The sequence below is a fragment of the Schistocerca nitens genome, chromosome 7 (assembly GCF_023898315.1).
Source record: "Schistocerca nitens isolate TAMUIC-IGC-003100 chromosome 7, iqSchNite1.1, whole genome shotgun sequence".
In the NCBI taxonomy this organism is placed as follows: Eukaryota; Metazoa; Arthropoda; class Insecta; order Orthoptera; family Acrididae; genus Schistocerca; species Schistocerca nitens.
The window spans coordinates 577,101,784-577,126,836 of NC_064620.1; the positions used below are offsets into that span (position 1 = coordinate 577,101,784).

The window sequence follows — 25,053 nt, forward strand, 5'->3', positions numbered from 1 at the left end:
TTGTGGAAACTCCATTGCACGATGAGAAAGTCACGGTATGGGTTGCATTTAACACATCAACCATTATCGGGCCTTTTTTCTTCGAGGAAATGCGTGATTCTGGATTTGTAACTGCTACCGTGACGGGTGAGAGGTACGCCGATATGTTGCACAATCGCATCATCCCCAGCCTGGCTGATAAACACCTGCTGGAACGTACAATGTTTATGCAGGATGGCGCTCCACCCCATATTGCTAGACGCGTGAAAGATCTCTTGCGCGCGTCCTTTGGTGATGATCGTGTGTTCAGCCGCCACTTCCGTCATGCTTGGTCTCCCAGGTCTCCAGACGTCAGTCCCTGCGATTATTGGCTTTGGGGTTACCTGAAGTCACAAGTGTATCGTGATAGACCGACATCATTAGGAATGCTGAAAGACAACATCCTACGCCAATGCCTCACCGTAACTCCGGACATGCTTTACAGTGCTGTTCACAACATTATTCCTCGACTGCAGCTATTGTTGAGGAATGATGGTGGACATATTGAGCATTTCCTGTAAAGAACATCATCTTTGCTTTGTCTTACTTTGTTATGCTAATTATTGCTATTCTGATCAGATGAAGCGCCATCTGTCGGACATTTTTTGAACTTTTGTATTTTTTGGTTCTAATAAAACCCCATGTCATGCCAAGCATGTGTGTCAATTTGTACCTCTCTATCTACATTATTCCGTGATTTATTCAGTTTTCAAATTTATACTGACTTTTTGATCGCCCGATATTATTTCATTATCGTAATATTACGACCTTTGCATTTTCTGCCCTCTTACTTACACACATCGTAGTGTAGCTTTTGTGGAATGAAAATGCACGTTTCTAGACAAATGGCTCTGAGCACTATGGGACTCAACATCTTAGGTCATAAGTCCCCTAGAACTTAGAACTACTTAAACCTAACTAACCTAAGGACATCACACACACCCATGCCCGAGGCAGGATTCGAACCTGCGACCGTAGCAGTCCCGCGGTTCCGGACTGCAGCGCCAGAACCGCTAGACCACCGCGGCCGGCACACGTTTCTAGACATTGGGCGCCACTTATTACATTACATTCATGATGAGTGTTTAATGAAGAGTAATGAGCCTCGATAGAATAACTGCAAAGCTACACACTGAGGTGACAAGTCATGGGATAGTGATATACAAATATACAGATCGCGGTCGTATTGGTTACACAAGGTATAAAAGGGCCGCGAATTGCCGAAGCTCCCATTTGTACTCAGGTGATTCATTTGAAAAGGTATCCGACGTGATTAAGGTCGCACGACGGCAGTTAACACACTTTGAACGCGGGATGGTAGTTGGAGATAAACGCTGTGATGTAACAAAATAAAAGTGATGTTGTTATTCAATGGAGAAGTTGTAATTTGAGATTTCGCTTACTGTTTTATCAATCACAATTGGCGTAAGAATCATGGATTGACCATTGTCATAAAATGTTGCATTATGAAATGTGAATAGTCTTTACTTGCAGTTTCGCGTGGCTTGAAGCAGTCACAGCTAGCGTGCTATTGATTAAGAAATTGCATTATCGTCTTTCTAATTACTTCATGATCGTAGATACGATGATACCCGGTCGTGAAGCTATTCTTATGACAAAACAATTTCGTAAGGGGCCAGAAAGTGCTTAAGGGCGCAAAAACAACTGTAACATCACACAACAGGGAAATTCAATATTAAAGCTGATGCAAGAAGACGATAAAACAGTTTTCTTTTTGTCAATGTAACACGCATTTTGGACTGCTTATCTTGGTGTCTGTAATCTTAGCAAAATGCACAATTAAAATGAAAATAATACTGAGGAAATGATCGGAATGAGCACTGCTAAATGAGTCAATATTTCCAGAACAAATATTTATTATAACTACAACATATATCGTACCTTAAGCTTAGTACTACAATGACGGTAGATTTTTATGTGCGTTTCATGTCCATTGAGCGCTCTTTTATATAGCCATTGTCCTCTTTGAGTCGCTCGGGCGTCGTCACGATAAGTTGTAACAGTTCTTATCACACTTCACTCAAACATAGACGGAACACGTTTTTATTTATTTAGTAAAAAATTAGATCAGACCGCCACAAATCTGCGTCCGTCTTACTTAAGAAAAACAGTACAAGTGTTTAGTGCTCAAGGCTTCATTTGTTCTCCAGCGAACAAAATAGTGAAGGATCGCATATCCATCGGTATTTTTCTGTTTATGTTGCCGCCCAAAGACGACTAATTACATTATTTAGGAAATTCCACCATCGCTATGCGACGCCTTATTATACAGTAATCATTCTTTATAAACAAGTATTTGCCTTCTGGCTGAAACTATTAACTATTTGCTGTTTTAATGAAGCCAAAAATAGCGAATATCACAACGCATGGGACATTCCATTTAGGAAATCGTTAAGGAATTCAATATTCGGTGATCCACAGTGTCAAGAGTGCTCCGAGAATACCAAATTTCAAGCATTACCTCTCAGCACGAAAAACGCAGTGGCCGTTGGTCTTCATTTAACGGCCGAGAGCAGCGGCGTTTACGTGAATTTTTTGGTGCTAAGAGATAAGCATCTCTAAGTGAAATGATCGCAGACGTCAAGATGGGACGTACGGTGAACGTATCCGTTAGGGCAGTGCGTCGAAGTTTGGCGTTAATGGGCTATGGCAGCAGACGACCGGCGCGAGTGTCTTTGGTAACAGCACGACGTCGCCTGCGGTGGCTCTCCTGCGCTTGTGACGACATCGGCTGGACCACAGACGACTGGGAAACCGTGGCCTGATCAGATGGGTCCCGATATCAGTTGGTAAGAGATGATGATGGGGTTCGAGTATGGCACAGCCTCGACGACGCTATAGACCTAACTTCTCAACAAGACACTGGGCAAGTTGGTGGTGGCTCCATGATGGCGTGGGCTATGTTTACATGGAGTGGACTTGGTCCTCTGGTTAAACTGAACCGATCACTGACTAGAAATGGTTAAGTTCGGTTACTTGGAGACTATTTGCAGCTATTCATGAACTCCATGTTTCCGAACAACGATGGAATTTTTATGGATGGCAGTGCGCGATGTCACCAGGCTGCAATTGTCCTGGACTGATTTTAAGGATATTCTGGACAATTCGAGCCAATGATTTGGCCACCCAGATCGCGCGACATGAATATTATCAGACATTTGTAGTATGTAATCGAAAGATCAGTTCGTTCACTAAATCCTGCACCAGCGACACTTCCCCAATTATGGACGGCTATAGAAGCAGCATGGTTCAATATTTCTGCAGGGGAGTTCCCACGACTTGCTGAGTCCATGACACATCGAGTTGCTGCAATATTCCGGGCAAAAGAAGGTCCGACACGATACTGGGAGGTGGCACCTCTGTGCAAGTGGATGACCTCAATACCCGGCGTTGTCCAGGTATATATTTATTCCAATCTTCAATTAGTCCATCCCCTCCTTCTCTCTGTCCTCCTGTTTTCCTCTCCCTCCATCTCCTCCTCACTTTCTCAACCCATTTTTTTCTCCCCCTATCTCTGTCCATCTTACACTCCCACTCTGTCTCTCTACACCTCTCCTTCTCTACCCTCTCAAATACACCTCCCACTCTCTGTCCATCTCCTCCTGGCCCTCGCTCCGTCTATTCCCTCTTCCCCCCTCTTCTCCTCCCTTCTTTCTCCATAGCTTCTCCCTGTCTCTGTCCATCTCATGTTACCCTATCCCTCTATTCATCTCCTCCTCCTCCTCCTCCTCCTCCTCCTCCTCCTCCTCCTCCTCCTCCCCCCTCTCTCTTTCCACCTCCTTCTCGCCCTTGTCTCTGTGCGTCTCCTCCTCTTCCCTTTGTCTGTCCATCTCCTCCTCCACCATCTCTCTCCATCTCTCCCCTCTATCTTCTCCTCCCCCTCTCTCTGGTCGCCTTCTCCTCCCCCTATACGTATACATCTCCTCCTTACCCCTTCTTGTTTGTCCAGTTCCTCCTCCCCCAACCTTCTCTGTCCATCACTCCCCCCCCCCCCCCCCCCCCACCGAAATAGGTGGTTGGCGGCTCTTATCCCCACACTATTTATTTCGCGATAGTAAGTAACATATGTACTAAGTTTGGATGAAATCTATGCAGGGGTGTAGAACGAGATTTGTATCCGTGGTTTAACCCATGTGTACACATCCCACAAATACTTAACATATTTTATACATAACTGCACACAAATTTCACCTGTTTCTCTGGCGAATTTCGCCCTGCAGTTTCTTTTTCACACAGCTCATTGTTTGTGACGTCTAAGCTCCCGAACTGTATCGTACAATGATATAATTTTACAAGTACATTCAGCAGCATACGTGAAATCTGTCTGCAACATGTTTCGGGAACAGAGTTAGTCCTAAAGAAGTAATAAATTACAACATTAAGCATCAAGCGGCAGTTTTTGAAGCGTTTCAGTATTTATGACGTCATACCTCATGAACTATGTCCGTCCGTGTGGCCGAGCGGTTCTAGGCGCTTCAGTCTGGAACCGCGCTGCTGCTACGGTCGCAGGTTCGAATCCTGCCTCGGGCATGGATATGTGTGATGTCCTTAGGTTAGTTAGGTTTAAGGAGTTCTAAGTTCTAGGGGACTGGTGACCTCAGATGTTAAGCCCCATAGTGCTCAGAGCCATTTGAACCATTTGAACCTCATGAACTCTGTCTCGTACAATGATACAGTTTTGCAGGTACATTCAGTGTTATATGTGACTACTGTCTGCAAAATGTGTCGCGAATTGATTTAGTAGTAAAGTAGGGCCCAATGTTGAAGCGCATGGGATCGTGAGGGCAAGGATATTCATCCTGAAGGTTCCAGTCCTTCGCACCTGACTATCGCAAGGGAGTACAGCCCCATTGTTCATCAAGCACATCGTAATCCATTCACACCTTCGCCTGGCACCCGAGAACAAGTAATAGACTCCCTGCAACATTCTGTCTCTTCCTGCAGCATTGGTTGGAGACTGGCAGCAACTGGACTAGGGGAACTTCCGTCCCATCCGTAGGCTGCCGTTAATACCACAACACAAATGGTTGCATCTCGAATGGTGTCGTGATCTGGAAGCATGGATTGCTAATGAATGGCGTCATATTGCGTTCAGGAACGAATCCTGGTTCTTTACAGCCCCAGATGATCATATGGTGTATATGGTGGTGACATGGAAGAGAGGTACGATGCCTGCATTGTTTTGAAGAGGCACTGTTGTGTTGCTGGAGGCGTCAGGATATGGGGAACCATCAAAAAATGGATCAAATGGCTCTGAGTACTATGGGACTTAACATCTGATGTCATAAGTCCCCTAGAACTTAGAACTACTTAAGCCTAACTAACCTAAGGTCATCTCACACATCCATGCCCGAGGCAGGATTCGAACCTGCGACCGTAGCACCAGCGCAGTTCCAGACTGAAGCGCCTAGAACCGCTCAGCTATCCCGGCCGGCGTGGAGCCATCGGGCATGATTCGAAATCATGACTGGCAGCGATTGAGGGAACTCAGTCGCCACAAAGATACGTCACAGACATCCTGTGTCCTCATTCGGCAGCCTTGTGGTGCCAATTTTCAACAGGACAATGCTCGTCTACACACGCGACGTCTCTCTATGAAATGTGTGTGCGATGTCGAGTTATTCTCACGGCTAGCAAGATTCCCACACCTGTTCCCGATAGAACATGTGTGGAACCAGGTCCGACGTCAATTCTGTCCCACTGCCAGTGTCTAGGATATCTCATGACAGTGACAATATTTGTGGTCTCAGGAGAGGATACAAGGGCTCAATAACAGCCTTCCCAACCGAATCAGTGCTTGCATCCACGCCAGAGGGGGCGCACCGTCGTTCTGATAGGTAGTCTCATACTGCGAAGTTCTGTATACATTTGACTCGAGTTTGTAGTCACTGCAGTGACATCACACACACTCTCAACACATCAGGTTTCATTTCGTTTCTCCTTCCCCTTCTGGATGCCTCATTTTTTGTCAGATGGTGTATTTACGTCACTCGAACGTCAACAAGGCTGAAGAATTTATTGTCTTCGACACAGAATTATATGCGATCTTGTGGGCACTGGAGCGGATGAGACGTTCTTCCGGTGTTAAATCCCTTGTCTGTTCTGATTCTCTGGGAGCCCTTCACTCTCTCCATCGTTTGTACCCAGCAGATAAGGTCATCAAGAATATCCAGGACGCCCTCCTCCACCTACAACCGCTGGGGAAGGATGTCTCTTTCTGCTGGGTATCAGGGTACATGGGTATAGCGGGGAACGAAAGGGCGGATCTAGCAGCCAAGGAGGCGTGTCGTGATCCTCAGTTCTTTCAGTGTGCCATCCCCCTGCATGCTGTCGCCTCGCTGTTGAGGTACAAAGTAATTCGTCGATGGGAAGACTAGTGGCTGGTAGTGACTGACAATAAGCTAGGTGCAGTAGAGCCCAACGCACCACATAGAAGGGACGAGGTCCTGCTTACTCGCCTTCGCATAGACCACAGCTCTATGATGCACGGGTTCTTGCTCCGGCGAAAGGACCCTCCAATGTGTTGTGCTTGTGAGGTAGAGATAACTGTGGGCCACGATTTATTGGACTGTGTTTTATTTTCCAACAAGCCTGTATTTTAAGTAGCGTTCAAACAAACGTCATTCGAGTTTTTAAGTTTTGTGAATTCTCCAACATATTTTACCAAGATTTTAAGGAGATTTTTTTGATGTGGTAACAGAGTAACTGGCTCATCCAAGTTCTTTGTAAGTGGCCAGCCAGTCACATTTCCATGAGCTTTATTCTAGTTCTTCTGTGTTTTGTTTCCTCTGTGTTTTGGTTCAAATGGCTCTGAGCACTATGGGACTTAACAGCTATGGTCATCAGTCCCCTAGAACGTAGAACTACTTAAACCTAACCTAAGGACATCACACAACACCCAGTCATCACGAGGCAGAGAAAATCCATGACCCCGCCGGGAATCGAACCCGGGAACCCGGGCGTGGGAAGCGAGAACGCTACCGCACGACCACGAGCTGCGGACCTCTGTGTTATAATTTCATGTGTAACTAGCTACTTTCCCTCTTTCTAATTTTTTTTAGCGCATATGAGATACGGTAACTGTGTGGTCATTTTTTATAACTGTAAGGGCGTTGATAATCTCGTCGTTGAGGGCCCAAAAGTTACAAACACACACGCAAACACACACACACACACACACACACACACACACACACACACACACACAAGGCACAATTACAATGTAACGTAATTACATTCACCAAAATGCTTCTAGAATGGCACATATTATTCGCGTCAATGCCCGCACGATACTCTGCCACACCCCTGCCGTGCTCCTTCTTCTGTGTGGCAGACACTACGACACTCCCTCTGCACTCCTACCTACACACCAGGAGGCCAGGCCCTTGGTGAGCCATGGCAGCGCTGGGTTATGTTTCAGTGGGCCCTTTGACTGCGCTACAAAAAATACTCCACATCTTTGTTTCCTTCAAGACATGTAAGTCGGCCATGATATATTGACTTCGACAACAGACGCTTTCCTTTCTCACACAGTGCCTCCCTGGAGTAGAAAAATACGTGTACAGGAAACAACACATACAGCGGTAATTCATGTAGAAAACAGGGCCTGCACTAATTTCATGGTATGACTGTGTGCTGTATACTTCTCATCGCTAGATATTTTACTGTGAGTATGATTATTTTAATATTTTTAATTTAATAAATCTACAACTACACGTACACTCTGCAAACGTAAATGAAGCGCATGGCAGAGCGTCCTTTCCATAGCACCAGTTATTCGAACTTCTTCCCGTTCCAATCACGTATGGAGTGCGGGAAGAAAGACTCTTTAAATGTCCCTGTGTGCGCTGCAATTCACCTCTCATTGCCCTCACATTATCTATGGCAGCAATATGTAAGGAGTTGTATTATATCCCCAACTTCATCATTCTTGAAACCTCGTCAGTAGATTTTGTAAGAATAAATGGCGTCCGTCTTCAAACGTTCGCTAGTTTAGTTTCTTCAGCAATTCTGTGACCGTTCGTGTTACCCATCTCCATTTACATTCAGTATCCCCAGTCAGTTGTATCTAGTACGAGTCCTACGCACTGGTGCAATATTTCGGGATGTGTTCAAAAATGCTTCAAATGGCTCTGAGCACTATGGGACTTAACATCTGAGGTCATCAGTCACCTAGAACTTAGAACTACTTAAACCTAACTAACCTAAGGACATCACACACATCCATGCTCGAGGCAGGATTCGAACCTGCGACCGTAGCAGCAGCGTGGTTCCGGGCTGAAGCGCCTAGAACCGCTCGGTCAAATCGGCCAGCGATCTATAATCAAGTGGGCGAGAGCTGCTTTTCTATCTTCCGAGTAGCGCTTCTGTCCTTTGTCGTCCGGTCATTTGCGGATTGTACTCGACCGGCAACTGGCCGAGGCGAAGGCGATATCTTGATCCTCAGCGCCTCTTGTGGCGCTGGAGGACCTCGTGCAAGTGGCGAGTCTCTATAGCACTGACACCAGCTCGCATCTTTGCTCCTGTGGTGCTTTTGCCCTGGCTGTGTCTTGTTCGGACGACACAGCAGTACCCAAGTCTGGTACCTACATTACGTACAACTGAGCCTGTGTGATCGTTCTATTTCATACCCTCACAAATGTATGAATCGACCGATTCCAAAATTGTAGTCAAAGCAGATTTGATTCAATAAAATCCGCTCTATTTACATGTCTTGTCAGTTCGAAAAAAACACTCGAGCCTTCGATCTCTGACCCTGCCGTCATCAGGAGTAAAAAGCCACTGACTGCAGGGCATAGCACGGCGTTCCTCTAATACAGGCCCAAAAGGAGCGCCTGGAACCAGCCAGAGAGGGCCGAAACGACACGTGAGTAGGAAGGTGAAGTGGGCAGCTCGACCTGCCGCAGGACTAGTGACGTGAGGTGGAGCGAGTGACCCGTGCCTCGCCTGAGACTGCCGCTCCCGTCTCCCTACAGACGTCAAGCAGCCGTCTTTACTTTGGCCTTTGGATATCGCGTGTGTGGTAACTAAGTGCGTAATACACTACTGGCCATTAAAATTACTTCACCACGACGTGCTAAAGACGCGAAATTTAACCGACAGGAAACAGATGCTCCGTTATGCTAATGATTAGCTTTTCAGTGCATTCACAACACGTTGGCGCCGGTGGCGACACCTACAACGTGCTGACGTGAGGAAAGTTTCCAACCGATTTCTCATTCACAGACAGCAGTTGACCGGCGTTGCCTGCTGAAACGTTGTTGTGATGCCTCGTGTAAGTAGGAGAAATGCGTACCGTCACGTTGCCGACTTTGATAAAGGTCGGATTGTAGCCTATCGCGATTGCGGTTTATCTTATCGCGACATTGCTGCTCGCGTTGGTCGAGATCCAATGACTGTTAGCAGAATATGGAATCGGTGGGTTCAGAAGGGTAATACGGACTGCCGTGCGGGATCCCAACGGCCTCGCATCACTAGCAGTCCCGAGATGACAGGCATCTTATCCGCATGGCTGTAACGCATCGTGCAGCCACGTTTCGATCCCTGAGTCAACAGATGGGGACGTTTGCAAGACAACAACCATCTGCACGAACAGTTGGACGACGTTTGCAGCAGCAGGGACTATCAGCTCGGAGATCGTGGCTGCGGTTACCCTTGACGCTGCATCACAGACCGGAGCGCCTGCGATGGTGTACTCAACGACGAACCTGGGTGCACTAATGGCAAAACGTCATTTTTCCGGATGAATCCAGGTTCTGTTTACAGCATCATGATGGTCGCATCCGTGTTTGTCGACATCGCGGTGCACGCACATTGGAAGCGTGTATTCGTCATCGCCATACTGGCGTATCACCCGGAGTGATGGTTTCGGGTGCCATTGGTTACACGTCTCGGTCACCTCTTGTTCGCATTGGTGGCACTTTGAACAGTGGACGTTACATTTCAGATGTGTTACGACCCGTGCCTCTACCCTTCATTCGATCCCTGCGAAACCCTACATTTCAGAAGGATAATGCACGACCATATGTTGCAGGTCCAGTACGGAACTTTCTGGATACAGAAAATGTTCGACTGCAGCCCTGGCCAGCACATTCTCCAGATGTCTCACCAACTGAAAACGTCTGGTGAATGGCAACTGGCTCGTCACAATACGCCAGTCACTACTCATGATGAACTGTGGTATCGTGTTGAAGCTGCATGGGCAACCCGTTTATCTTCTGCATTTCTTCTCGGTGTAGCAATTTTAATGGCCAGTAGTGTAACAAGTGAGAGTGATTAATCATTAGTATGGTGTCTGTGTGTGTGTGTGTGTGTGTGTGTGTGTGTGTGTGTGTGTGTGTGTGTGTGTGTGTGTGTTTGTGTGTGTGTGTGTGTGTCTGTCTGTCTGTCTGTCTGTCTGTCTGTCCTTGTTGATGTTATTGGGGTCTTCAGTCCGAAGACTGGTTTGATGCAGTTCTCCATGCTACTCTACCCTGTGCAAACCTCTAACTACTACAACCTATATCCTCCTGAACCTCCTTACTGTTACTGCGTAAAGTCGCACCGGCACGCCAGTCGGGAACGACAGGGAAGAGAAGGCTGTGAGAACAGGTCAGCCAATCGCACACTGACCAACCTTCCTTCCAGGACGACAACGCGACAGCAACGGCCCTACTCGAAGAGGACATAAACGCCGCGCCCGACTGGTCGCGGACCACTTCGATAGCAGCGTCAACGTTAGCCACTGCGTTAGGAATCTCTATGTAACACAGGCTTGTGTTTCACTATTCTGAAGAAGGCAGATTATATTGTATGTCGCCCTTTGCTTGCGACACATATCAAAGTTAAGTACTGTAATTGCCTTATTGTAATAAAACTCATTTATACGAGTTGTCTGATTGTTTGTCTAGCGAACCGAGTATGCAGGATTGATAAACACAACACTTACTGTATTCATCTCTTGGTCTCCGTCTACAATTTTTACCCCCCAGCCGGCCGGAATGGCCGAGCGGTTCTAGGTGCTTCAGTCTGGAACCGCGCGACCGCTACGGTCGCAGGTTCGAATCCTGCCTCGGACATGGATCTGTGTGATGTCCTTAGGTTAGTTAGGTTTAAGTTGTTCTAAGTTCTAGGGGACTGATGACCTCAGATGTTAAGTCCCATAGTGCTCAGAGCCATTTTAACCTTTTTTTTTTCCGCTCACGTCCCTCCAGTACGGAACTGGTGATCCCAATGATGTCTCAGTATGTGTCCTACAATCCGATCCCTTCTTCTAGTCAGGGGTGGCACAAATTTCTTGCCTCTCAAGTTCTATGCAGTGCCTCCTCATTAGTTATGTGACCCATCCATCTAATCTTCAGCATTCTTCTGTAGAACCACATTTTAAAAGCTCCTATTCTTTTTTTGTCTAAACTTTTTATAGTCCATGTTTTACTTACATATATGGCTAGTCTCCGTAAGAGTATTTTCAGAAAAGACTTCCTAGCACTTCAATTTATATTCTATGTTAACAAATTTCTCTTCTTCAGAAACTCTTTTCTTGTCATAGCCAGTCCATATTTTATACCCTTTCTACTTCAATCATCATCAGTTATTTTGCTGCCCAAATAAAAAAACTCATCTATTCCCTATACATCACCTGATTTAATTACACTACATACCACTACTCTTGTTTTGCTTTTATTGATGTTACTACTGCACACCTTTTTGCACAAGAGTTGAGGAAGTATGTTCGAAATGCAGGTTTGAATTGTGCCGAGTATCAATTGAGTGAAATGCTTATTCTTGGGAATAAGCTAATATCGTTAACAAGAAATCACAGTAAGGAATATATATATTGAGAGGCCAATGTCAAAATACCCAGACTCGTGAACAGAGGTCGACAAGAGGTTCGTGAACTTACACCACTTACTGCTCGAACCGCCCCTTCCTGAGCCAAAAATATCCTTTTATAATGGGAAGAGTTAGCTCAAAATATAATACCATACGACATAAGCTAGTGAAAATAAGCAAAGTAGACTAATTTTCGTGTCGAAAAATCACTGACTTCAATACCGTTCCAATAGTAAAAATAGCAGTATTAAGTCTTTGAACAAGATCCTGAACGTGGGCTTTCCACGACAGCTTACTATCTATCTGAACACCTAGACACTTTAACTCTTAAGTTTCACTAATCATATGCCCATTCTGTGAAATTAAAACGTCAAGTTTTGTTGAATTGTGTGTTATAAACTGTAAAAACTGAGTCTTACTGTGATTTAGCGTTAGTTTATTTTCTACAATCCATGAACTTCGGTCATGAACGGCACTATTTGAAACCGAGCCAATATTGCGCACAACATACTTTACTACCAAGATAGTGTCATCAGCAAACAGAAATATTTTACAGTTACCTGTAATTCTGGAGGGCATATCATTTGTATAAATAAGGAGCAGGAGTGGCACCAACACTGATCCCTGGGGCACCCCCTACTTGAAAGTACCCCACTCAGACCCCACATCACAGCCGTTATCAACATTGTGAATAATGACCTTTTGCTGTCTGTTGCTGAAGTAAGAGGTGAACCAACTGTGAGCTACTCCCCATATTCCGTAATGGTCCAACTACTGGAGCAATAATTTGTGATCAACGCAATCAAATGCCTTAGTTAAATCAAAAAGTATGCTTTGCTTTCGAAACCCTTTTGTTTAACCCATTCAGTACCTCGCAGAGAAAAAAGAAGATAGCATTTTCAGTTGTTAAACGACTTCTAAAGCCGAACTGTTTATTTGACAGTAAATCGTGTGATATAAAATGATCAGTTATCCTTACATACACTGCCTTTTCAATAACTTTAGCAAACACTGAAGGCATAGAAATAGGTCTAAAATTATCTACATTATCCCTTTCTCCCTTTTTATAAAGCGGCTTTACTACCGAGTACTTTCATCGTTCAGGAAACTGGCCATTCCTAAAGGAAAAATTACAAATATGGCTAAATACAGAGCTAACATGTGCAGCACAGTACTTTAATATTCTGCTAGGCGTTTCATCATAACCCTGAGAGTCCCTAGTCTTCAGTGATATAATTATTACTCAATCTCCCTCTTGTCTGTATCACAGAGGAGTATTTCAGACATCAATCTCGGGCTTGCATTTGCCAAGAAAGTTATATGATTTCCTCTAGAAATTGAATTTTTATTTAATTCACTAGCAATGCTCAGAAAATGATTGTTAAATACTGTACATATATCTGATTTATCAGAATCAGAAATATTTTTACTGCGAACTTACTTTATATCGTCGACCTTGTGCTGCTTACCAGACACTTCCTTCACAACTGACCATATGGTTTTAATTTTATCCTGTGAATTAGCTATTCTATTTGCATACCACATACTCTTTGCCTTCCTAATAACATTTTTAAGCACCTTACAATACTGTTTGTAATGGGCTACTGTAGCTTGATTGTGACTACTTCTAACATTTTGATATAATTCCCGCTTTGTTCTACATGGTATGCTTATCCCACAAGTCAGCCACCTGGACTGTCTATTACTGTTAGTGCCCCGTTTACAACGTTTTAATGGAAAGCAACTCTCAAAGAGCGTGAGAAATGTGTTCAGAAAAGCATTATATTTATCATCTATGTTATCGTCACTATAAACATCCTGCCATTCTTGTTCCTTGACAAGGTTTAAAAAGCTCTCTATTGCTGTTGGATTAACTTCCCTACATAATTTTTAATTAAATGTAACATTTGTTTGAGTACTAAAGCCTTTTAGAGTTAAAATTTGCGCATCATGGTCTGAAAGGCCATTCACCCTTTTACTGGCAGAATGCCCATCTAGAACGAATATTGTCTATGGCTGTGCTAATGTTCCCCTGCACCCTATTTAGAAAAAAAAAAAAAAAGTCTGCACCAGAGCATACGATTTTATGAGATCTACCAGCATGCTTTTTCTTGCACCATTATATACAAAATTTATATTGAAGTCACCACATATAGCTAATTTCTGATACTTCCTACAAAGTGAGTCAAGAACCCTCTCTAGCTTGATTCATAATATATACTCCTTTCCATTCCATTCGAGGCTCTTTCAAGTACTTTGCTGTCTCTGACAGAATTATAATGTCAGCGGCAGATCTCAAAGTTTTTGTTTCTTAACCTTGAATTTTAATTTCTACCCCAAATTTTTCTTTTATTTCCTATACTGCTTGCTCAATGTACATATTGAAGAACTTCGAGAGTAGGCTACAACCATGTCTCACTTCCTTCTCAACCACTGCTTCCCTTTCACGCCCCTCAACTTTTACAACTGCTGTCTGCTTTCTATACGAGTTGTAAATAGCCTTTCGTTCCTTGTTTTATATGCCTGCTGCCTTCAGAATTACAAAGAGAGTACACCATCCATCATTTTCAAAAGCTTTCTGCAAGTCTACAAAACGTAGGTTTCCCTTTCCTCAATCTATTTTCTAAGATACATAGTAGGGTCAGCATTGCCTCGTGTGTTCCTACACTGGTTTGGAATTCAAACTGAACCCCCCCCAGTTTTGCTTCTGCGATTTTATCCATTCTTCTGTGAAGAATTGACAATAGTATTTTGCAACCATGACTTATTAAACTGATGGTTCGGTATTTTTCGCACCTGTTAGCATCTGCCTTCTTTGGAATTGTAATTATTACATTCTTCTTGAAGTCTCAGGGTTTTTCGCCTATCTCATACATCTTACACACCAATTGTAAAAGTTTTGTCATCAAAAAGTTTTGTCTCCCAAGGCTATCATTAGTTTTGACGGAATGTCGGCAACGCTCGGGGCCTTGTTTCGACTTAGATCTTTCAGTGCTCTGTCAAATTCTTCTCGCGGTACCATACCTCCTATCTCATCTCCACCTGTGTCCTCTTCTGTTTCTAAAATATTGCCTTCAAGTTCATCTCCCTTGTATAGACCCTCTATATACTCCTTCCACCTTTCAATTTTCCCTCTTTTACTTAGGACTGGTTTTCCATTCAAGCTCTTGATATTCACACAGTTCTTTCTCTTTTCTCCAAAAGCCTCTTTAATTTTCCTGTAGGCGATATCTATCTTTTCCCTAATGAAATATGTTTCTAAATCTTTACATTCGCCCCCTAGCCATACCTGCTTAGCCATTTTGCACTTCCTGTCAGTCTAATTTTTCTAGACCTTTGTATTCCCTTTAGCGTGCTTCATTTGCTGCACTTTTATGTTTTCTCCTTTCATCATTTAAACGTAATGTGTCCTGTGTTATGTAAGGATTTCTACTAGGCGTTGTCTTTTTACTTGTTTTATCTTTCGTTTCCCTCACTATTTCATCTCACAAATCTACCCATTTGTATTCCACTGTATTCCTTTCCCCTGTGCTAGTCAAGCGTTGCCTAATGCTGCCTCTCAAACTCTGAGCAACCTCTGGTTCCTTCAGCCTATCCAGGTCCCATCTCTTTCATTTCCGACCTTTTTGCAATTTCTTTAGTTTTACTCTAAAATTCATAACCAAAAGCAATAAATTATGGTCAAAGTCCACATCTGCCCCTAGGACTGTCTCAAAAATTAAAATCTGGTTCCGAAATCTGTATTAACACTATATAGTCAATTTGGAACCTTCCAGTGTTTCGAGGAATCATCCACATGCACCAACTTCTTTCATGAGTCTTAAACCAAGTGTTAGCGGTGGTTAAACTATGCTCTGTCCAAAATCCTGCCAAGTGGCTTCCTCTTTCATTCCTTCCCCCCATTCCGTATTGATCTACAATTTTTCCTTCTTTTCCTTTTTCTGCTATCGAATTCCAGTCCCCCATTACAGTTAAATTTTCGCCTCCCTAATTTCTTTTAGCTCATCATACATTTCTTCAGTCTCTTGGTTTTCGGAGCTAGTTGTCATACAAACTTTGGTACTGTGGTGGGTGTTGACTTGGTGTCTGTCTTGGCTACTGTAATGCTTTCACTGCGCTGTTCATAGTAGCCTACCCGTATTCCTGTTTTCTTATTCACTATTAAACCTACTCCTGCATTCACCTATTTGATTTTGTATTTATAATCCTGTATTCATCTTACCAGAAGCCCTGGTCCTCCTGCCAAGGGACTTAATTAACTCCCACTATTCCTAATCTGTCCATTTCATGTTTTAAATTTTCTAACCTATCCACCCGATTAACAGATCTGACATTCCACGCTCCGATCCATAGAACGTCAGTTTTTTTTTTTTCTCCTGATGACGACATCCTCCTGAGTAGTCCTCGCCCGGAGATCAGAATGAAGGACTGTTTTACCTCCAGGCATATTTTACCCAAGATGATGCCATCATCATGTAATCATACATTGGAGCTGCATGAGTTGGGAAAAATTACGGTTGTAGTTTCCCCTTGCTTTCAGCCGTTCGCAGTACCAGGACAGCAAGGGCGTTTTGGTTGATGTTACAAGGCCAGATTAGTCAATCACCCAGACTGTTGGCACTGCAACTACTGAAAAGGCTGCTGCCCCCTCTTCAGAAACCACACGTTTGTCTGTTCTCTCAACAGATACCCCTCCATTGTAGCTGCACCTGCGGTACAGTTATGTGTCTCGTTCAGGCACCTCACCAATGGTAAGGTACATGATTCACCAGGCTGCCTGTCCATTGATGTTCTTTTACTAGCGCGTTTCACTGGTTGCACACACACAGTACCAATGTTTATAAACTGTTTTTGTAGTGTCTGCTGATACCGTGGCGATAGAAACTAAGAATGTGATCGACATTATTAATAGTATCAGTAAGCCAAAAATACGTAAGGAATTAATATATTATGTCACTAGAATGACATTAAGTTAGCCATACTTTGAATGTGGATGTACGAGGGTTGCGCAGAAAGTAACGCACCACATTTTTTCTTTTTTTCTGCAACAATCTTTCGTGGAACATAATGAGAATTACACACACTAAAGAGCGGTGTTTTATCTACGCACCATATTTTTCCACGTAATCTCCATCCTGTTCTATGGCCTTCCTCCAGCGTGAAACAAGGGCGTGTATGCCCTGTCGGTATCAATCCTTTTGCTGGTGGCGGAGCCAGTGCTTCACTGTGTGAACTTACTTCGCTGATTGACAGACACAGCTCCAGCTGCTGAGTCGTAATGTGTCTGTCATCACAAATGACAACATCACCTTGCTGCAACATGTCAGATGTGACAGCCGTGGATTGTGTCCCCAACCGCTGCAAATCGTGGAGTTCCGCCGAACCGCCTTCTGATGACCTCACCCAACGTGCCCAGTGACTACCTGTACTTCTGTGGACAGCAGATGCTCTACAGGGTGGTCCATTGACAGTGACCGGGTCAAATATCTCACGAAATAAGCATCAAACGAAAAAACTACAAAGAACGAAACTCATCTAGCTTGAAGGGGGAAACCAGTTGGCGCTATGGTTGACCCGCTAGATGGCGCTGCCATAGGTCAAACGGACATCAACTGAGTTTTTTAAAAATAGGAACCCCCATTTTTATTACATATTCGTGTAGTACGTAAATAAATATGAATGTTTTAGTTGGACCACTTTTTCGCTTTGTGATAGATGGCGCTGTAATAGTCACAAACGTATACGTACGTGATATCACGTAACATTCCACCAGTGCGGACGGTATTTGCTTCGTGATACATTACCCGTATTAAATGGACCGTTTCCCAATAGCGGAAAAGGTCGATATCGTGTTGATTAATGGCTATTGTGATCAAAATGCCCAACCATCGTGTGCAGTGTATGCTGCTCGGTATCCTGGACGACATCATCCAAGTGTCTGGACCGTTCGCCGGATAGTTACGTTATTTAAGGAAACAGGAAGTGTTCAGCCACATGTGAAACGTCAACCACAACCTGCAACAAATGACGATGCCCAAGTAGGTGTTTTAGCTGCTGTCGCGACTAATCCGCACATCAGTAGCAGACAAATTGCGCGGGAATCGGGAATCTCAAAAAGGTCGGTGTTGAGAATGCTACATAAACATCGATTGCACCCGTACCATATTTATATGCACCAGGAATTGCATGGCGACGACTCTGAACGTCGTGTACAGTTCTGCCACTGGGCACAACAGAAATTACGGGACGATGACAGATTTTTTGCACGCGTTCTATTTAGCGACGAAGCGTCATCCACCAACAGCGGTAACGTAATCCGGCATAATATGCACTATTGGGCAACGTAAAATCCACGATGGCTGCGACAAGTGGAACATCAGCGACCTTGGCGGGTTAATGTATGGTGCGGCATAATGAGAGGAAGGATAATTAGCCCCCATTTTATCGATGGCAATCTAAAGGGTGCAATGTATGCTGATTTCCTACGTAATGTTCACTACATGACAGAATGGCGATGTACTTCCAACATGATGGGTGTCCGGCACATAGCTCGCGTGCGGTTGAAGCGATATTGAATAATGACAGGTGGATTGGTCGTCGAAGCAGCATACCATGGCCCGCACGTTCACCGGATCTGACGTCCCCGGATTTATTTCTGTGGGGAAAGTTATAGGAAATTTGCTATCGTGAATCACCGACAGCACCTGACAACATGTGTCAGCGCATTGTCAATGCATGTGCGAACATTACGGAAGGCGAACTACACGCTGTTGAGAGGAATGTCGTTACACGCGTTGTCAAATGCATTGAGGTTGACGGACATCATTTTGAGCATTTATTGCATTAATGTTGTATTTACAGGTAATCACGCTGTAACAGCATGCTTTCTCAGAAATGATAAATTCACAAAGATACATGTATCACATTGGAACAACCGAAATAAAATGTTCAAACGTACCTACGTTCTGTATTTTAATTTAAAAAACCTACCTGTTATCAACTGTTCGTCTAAAACTGTGAGCCATATGTTTGTGACTATTACAGCGCCATCTATCACAAAGCGAAAAACGTGGTCCAACTAAAACATTCATATTTCTTTACGTACTACACGAATATGTAATAAAAATGGGCGTTCCTATTTTTGAAAAACGCAGTTGATATCCATTTGACCTATGGCAGCTCCATCTAGCGGGCCAGCCATAGCGCCATCTGGTTTCCCCCTTCAAACTAGACAAGTTTCGTGCTTTGTAGTTTTTTCGTTTGACGCGTACTTCGTGAGATATTTAGCCCGGTCACGATCAATGGACCACCCTGTATAGACTTTGCGCAAGCGTTTGTGAATACTCCCCACAGTTTCTTTTTCTGCAGTGAGAAATTCAATGACGGCAGGCTGCTTGTAACATACATCACCTACAGACCTCATTTTGAAAGTGTCCTGCTGCTACGCTATTTGTCGGAAGTGGCGGAAACTTGGCACGCTCACTCAGGAGCTGTTAAGTAATGCATACGTAACGTTTTACATTCGTAGCATTGTTTTCGGCTGAGAAAAAAAAATGCGGTGCATTACTTTCTGGTCAACCCTCGTAATTGCATTCATGATACTGTTTCTAGAATGGCGTGTCACGCTCTACTCTAGACATGGGAGGGGAACGACTTTATCGGTCAAGTATCTCTGCATACACAATATAGCTCCGACACCTGCATGTATGCGTTTGCGTTCTAAACATACTCACACGACGTCTGTTAACGAGCAATATTAGGTTTACTTGAAAGAGTGGTAAGTCTTTTCACCTCTCTGCGCTTTCACAAGTAGTTTAGGGCACTCCGTCGCGTAAAATAAACACATGCAAACAACAAAATCTAATCACAGTTGTTTCGTTACGGGCCACAAGCGTCGACTACAAATGACCGTGCCAACTGGCAGCTGCGGTAGCAGATCCATTATAGTATGACAACGTTGAACAGAACAGAAGGCGTAACAAAGCTGACCTTGTGATTAGATCTCGCCATGGTATCTGTCATGTAAATAAGTAGCTGCCAGTCACTTTGTTATTCCGATCCAGATATTTGTCACAGAGCACACCGCACTCGCCGCGGCTTTCCTACAGCGCGCATTCGTCTCAGCAGCCGACAGTATGTTATTACTCTAAACTTCAATTCACTATCTTCGCACTGTCATTTCGTTTGAAGTTGAAGGAGCTTACAGAACTGGATTTACGTGCCATTAATACATTTCGGCTGATGGGCCACATTAAAACATAGAATCTCTTGCGGCGTAATGGCTGAAGATGTGTCTTCTCGGAGTTCGATATCTCATTGGCGAAGTGCTCGTTAGGCGGTTCTCTCGAATTACAAAGCGATTTTCTCAGGCCATTTCTGAGAGCAGATGCCGCTGTGGTGGAGGAGAGCCGCAAGGAAGGAAAGTTTGTGTAATCAGAGTTGGAATCTAAATTAGATAATCAGTGGAAATGTTTCCATTCACGTTGTTGCAAAGATTGCCTACTAATGGTATTAAGTAAAGTCGACGATAATGTGGGTCTGTCAGCGTCATTTACATACTGAGACAGGCCACATTAGGTGGAAGCTTTTACGTAATATGAGAGAAACATATAAGTTAAAAGTATGTTTATCAGTATTTTATAGTTTGGCGTGTAGTGTATGTCTAACAAATTAGATGGTGGTGAGAGGGTGGGGGGGTGGGGGGGGGGGGCAGAAACTATATAGCCTAGTTTTAAATACGCAGCAAGGCAGTCCTTTTTACAACAAGGGAAAAGGAACAGATGTCATTAATTTTGTAGATTAATAGGGCTTTAATCTCTGGCTTGCAAGGCCGTACAGAATATTACAAATTCGAACAAAATCATCCCTTAGAAGAGAGACACCTTACGAAAACTGACACCAATTTATTTCTGAAGCAAGAATCATTAGAAAAACAGCTCAGTGTCTTTAGAAACCACATCGCCCAAATAGTGGACGCAAATGAGCAGGTAGAACCCGTCACTGCAGCATTCCCGCACTACTTCTGCTCGATCTACAGGGTGAAAAGTATTTAAACTGACAAACTCTGGGAGGTTGTAGGGGACATCAAAACAAATATTTTTCCCTAATGTCATTTTTTCCTATGAGGAATATTTAAACGGGTAGAGGAAGATTTCTCTGGCGGCAAATTGATTAAACCAACAAACACTTTTCCATTTTTTATGACCAAGAGACAACACATTAACACAACCCAATTTGAATTACAATAGATTTTCAAAAATGCCTCCATTGACATGTAAACAAAGTTTACACTGTCGGATCATGTTCTGTCTAACACAGGCAAAAACCCCAGGAGTATCTTAAATTGTTCCTGCTGCTGCTGCTGCTGCTGCTACTACTATCCGGGCTACCAAATCCTCTTCTGATGCAACAGGAGTTGTGTAAACAAGGTTGCGCATCTCTCCCCACACAAAAAAGTGCAGAGGGGACATATCTGGGAATCGAGGAGGTCATGGTACATGACCACCTCTGCCAATCCACGTTTTTGGGAACCGTCGGTCCAGGAATCGACGCACACGCCGACTGAAATGTGCTGGCGCCCCGTCATGTTGGAACCACATGCGTTGTCTTGTAGGGAGCGGGACGTCTTCCAGCAAGTCTGGAAACGCTCTGGCGAGAAAATTGTAATAGTGCGCCGGCCGCGGTGGCCGTGCGGTTCTAGGCGCTCCAGTCCGGAGCCGCGCTGCTGCTACGGTCGCAGTTTCGAATCCTGCCTCGGGCATGGGTGTGTGTGATGTCCTTAGGTTAGTTAGGTTTAAGTAGTTCTAAGTTCTAGGGGACTAATGACCACAGCAGTTGAGTCCCATAGTGCTCAGAGCCATTTGAACCAATTGTAATAGTGCCTGCCATTTAATGGCCTAGGTGGCAGATACGGCCCAATTCAACTGTCCCCAACAACACCGACCCACACATTAACGAAGAACCGCACTTGTTGATCAATCCTCTGCGCGGTTCGTCCTTTGTGGTGCGCTGCGTAGTACGCACCAACGATATGAGTGTACTCACTCCAGGTGTATCGCTTCATTAGTAAACAGAGACAATGCACTACTACAGTGGTGGACAGCAGTTGCCTGCAACTGAAGATCGTAATACGGCCTCTAACAACTGAAGAGCGTAATGCGGCCTCCACCGGTTTAAATAATCCTCATAGGAAAAAATGACATTAGGGAAAAGTATTTGTTTTGATGTCCCCTACAACCTCCCAGAGTTTGCCTGTTTAAATACTTTTCACCCTGTATACCAGGATCCACACAATCCTAGTTGATAACAAGAAACTAACTGATAGCTAGTAATTGGTAAAACAGCTACCGTAGCGACAACGGATCGCGGGGTACGCTCGTTCGCGCTTCGTTCTCCTCACTTTCGTTGTATGGTTGTGCTGCATCTGGTGCCGGTAACCACAGCCTGTTGCGAACAAGGCTTGTTGCCAGCGACGGCCTTATTAATAACTGATACCACGATGTTTTCACTGGCGCGTTTTCTGGGGTAATGGCACCAGCTAGGTATTGGCTGTGCGAGAGTTTTCAACATTGGGAATTCCGGATTTGCGTTTAGCGTTGCTAATGCAAACAGACGCGACAGTTTCTTGGCGCTGATAGCGCTCAATCCCAGTACGAGTATATGGTCCGTTACCGGTGACACTTGTTCGCTTTTCCCTGTCTCGACTGTGTCTGTGGGAATTTATCTCCGCTAGCTATTACACACTGAAGCGCCAAAGAAACTAGCACAGGCATGCGTATTCAAATACAGAGATATGTAAACAGGCAGAATATGGCGCTGCGGTCAGCAACGCCAATGTCAAACAAGTGTCTGGCGCAGTTGTTAGATTGGTTACTGCTGCTACAATGGCAGGTTATCAAAATTTAAGTGAGTTTGAACTTGCTACTCTAGTAGGCGCACGAGCGATGGGGCACAGCATCTCTGAGTTAGCGATGAAGTGGGGATTCTCTCGTACGACCATTTCATGATCCTTCAAGAATGGGACCAATGGTCACTGAAGAGAATCGTTCAACGTGACAGAAGTGCAACCCTCGCGCAAATTGCTGTAGCTTTCAATGCAGGGACACCAACAAGTGTCAGCGTGCGAACCATTCAACGAAACATCATCGATATGGGACGGGCGCTGATGACTGCGCAGTTGAGCGCCCCACAAACCAATGATCATCATCGTCGATATGGTCTTCCGAATTCGAAGACCCACTCGTGTACCTTTGATGAGTGCACGACACAAAGCTTTGCGCCTCGACTGGGCCCGTCAACACCGACATTGGACTGTTGGTGACAGGAAGCATGTTGCCTGATCGGACGAGTCTCGTTTAAAATTATATCGAGCGGATGGACGTGTACTGGTATGGAGACAACCTCGTGAATTCATGGACCCCGCGTGTCAGCAGGTGACACGTACATAAGCATCCTGTCTGATCACCTGCTTCCGTTCATGTCCATTGTGCATTCCGACGGACTTGGGCAATTCCAGCAGGACAATGCGACACCCCACACGTCCAGAACTTCTAAAGAGTAGCTCAAGTAACACTCTTCCTAGTTTTAAACACTTCCGATGGCTATCAAACCACCGAGACCTGAACAATATTGAGCATAACCGTGATGCCTTGCAGCGTGCTGTTCAGAAAAGATGTCCACCCTCTCGTACCCTTACGGATTTATGGACAGCGCTGCAGCGTTCCTTGAGTGCACTACGACTTGTTAGTCAGTTTGTGTGCGACAGTCCAAGCAGTAGGTCGCGAGGGGGCCATGAAATTTACCAATGCAGAGAAAGCTGACATGCTCATGGTGTATGGAGAGTGTAGGAAGAATGAGTGGACGATGAAATCTACCAATGCAGAGACAGCCGACATGCTCATGGTATACGCAGAGTGTAGGAAGAATGCAGTTCGTTCTTGTACGGTGTATGCGGCAAGATATCCCAATAGAAGTCAACCATCTAGGCAATTATTTACCATCCCCTTCAAGCAGTTACGCGAGAGAACGTAACAGAAAGAAACAAGTGACGACAGAAGAGGGGGAATTAAATCTCATCGCTGCTGTTACAGTTGATCCGCACTTCAGTTCCCGCGCAGGCGCACGAGGAAGTGGCATCAGGCAAGCAAGAGTCCTGCCCATTATCCCTCGACATCGATTCCACTCCTATCACATCTATCTCATCAAGAGCTGCATGTAAACGATCATGAGAATCGTGCTAACTTCTATACATGGATATGAAGACAGGGTACTCTAGATGCATCATTTATCTAGTTCAGTCGTGGAAATAAAATGAGCGTTTGGCGTCATTGGCCGGGAGTCCCCTTACGGTGCAGGTCCGGCCCCCTTGGTGCAGGTCTTATTACATTCGACGCCAGATTGGGCGACCTGCGCGCCGGATGGGGATGAAATGATGATGAAGACAGCACAACACCCAGTCCCTGAGCGGAGAAAATCGCCGACCCATCCGGGAATCGAAACCGGGCCGCTTTGGACGGCAGTTCGTCACGCTGACCATTCACCTATCGGGGGGGACTTGTTCAGTCATGAAGCCACATTTACCAATCACGGCTACATAAACCGCCGAAATATGCACTATCGGTCTGTTGACAGCTCCCGTTCGCTTCGTCTGGTGGAACGTCAGCGTCCACACAGCGTAAACGTCTGGTGTAGGATACTCAAATATCAGGTCACAAGCACGTTTTTCATAGACGGAACACTGATGGCGCACACGTATACCAGCCTCCTAATACACCATTTTCTGGGGATGCTAGAACATGTCCTTGTGCATACTAGGAGGAACCTATTGTACCAGCATGATGGCTGTCCAGTCCGTAGCGCACGAAGTACTGAAGCATTTCACGCATTGTTTCCAAATCGTTGGATTGGACTCAGAGAAACTGTACCTAGGCCGGCACATTCCCCATATCTTATGCCTGTGCGGAAAGCTGAAAGACGCTGTCTACAAGGACGTACCAACTACATACGTTGATACGCAGCGACACATTACTGCAGCCTGCTCGGATATTTCTGAAGAAATGCTAGCACGTGTGCAGCAGTCGTTCCATATCAGACTCGAAGCGTGTATTGCCGCTGCCGGAGGTAATTAGAAACACAATATGTGGTAGTTAACGGTCTTGTTACTCGTCAGAATCAAAACAACTAGCGTATGCACTTATGTTGTTC

General features: G+C 44.7%; 1 protein-coding gene across 1 annotated transcript in view; it reads left to right on the forward strand.

Moving 5' to 3' along the window:
- The window catches only part of LOC126195755 (serine/threonine-protein phosphatase 6 regulatory ankyrin repeat subunit A), a 427,181-nt gene that overhangs the window by 246,025 nt on the left and 156,103 nt on the right, over window positions 1-25,053 (forward strand). The window lies entirely within an intron of this gene.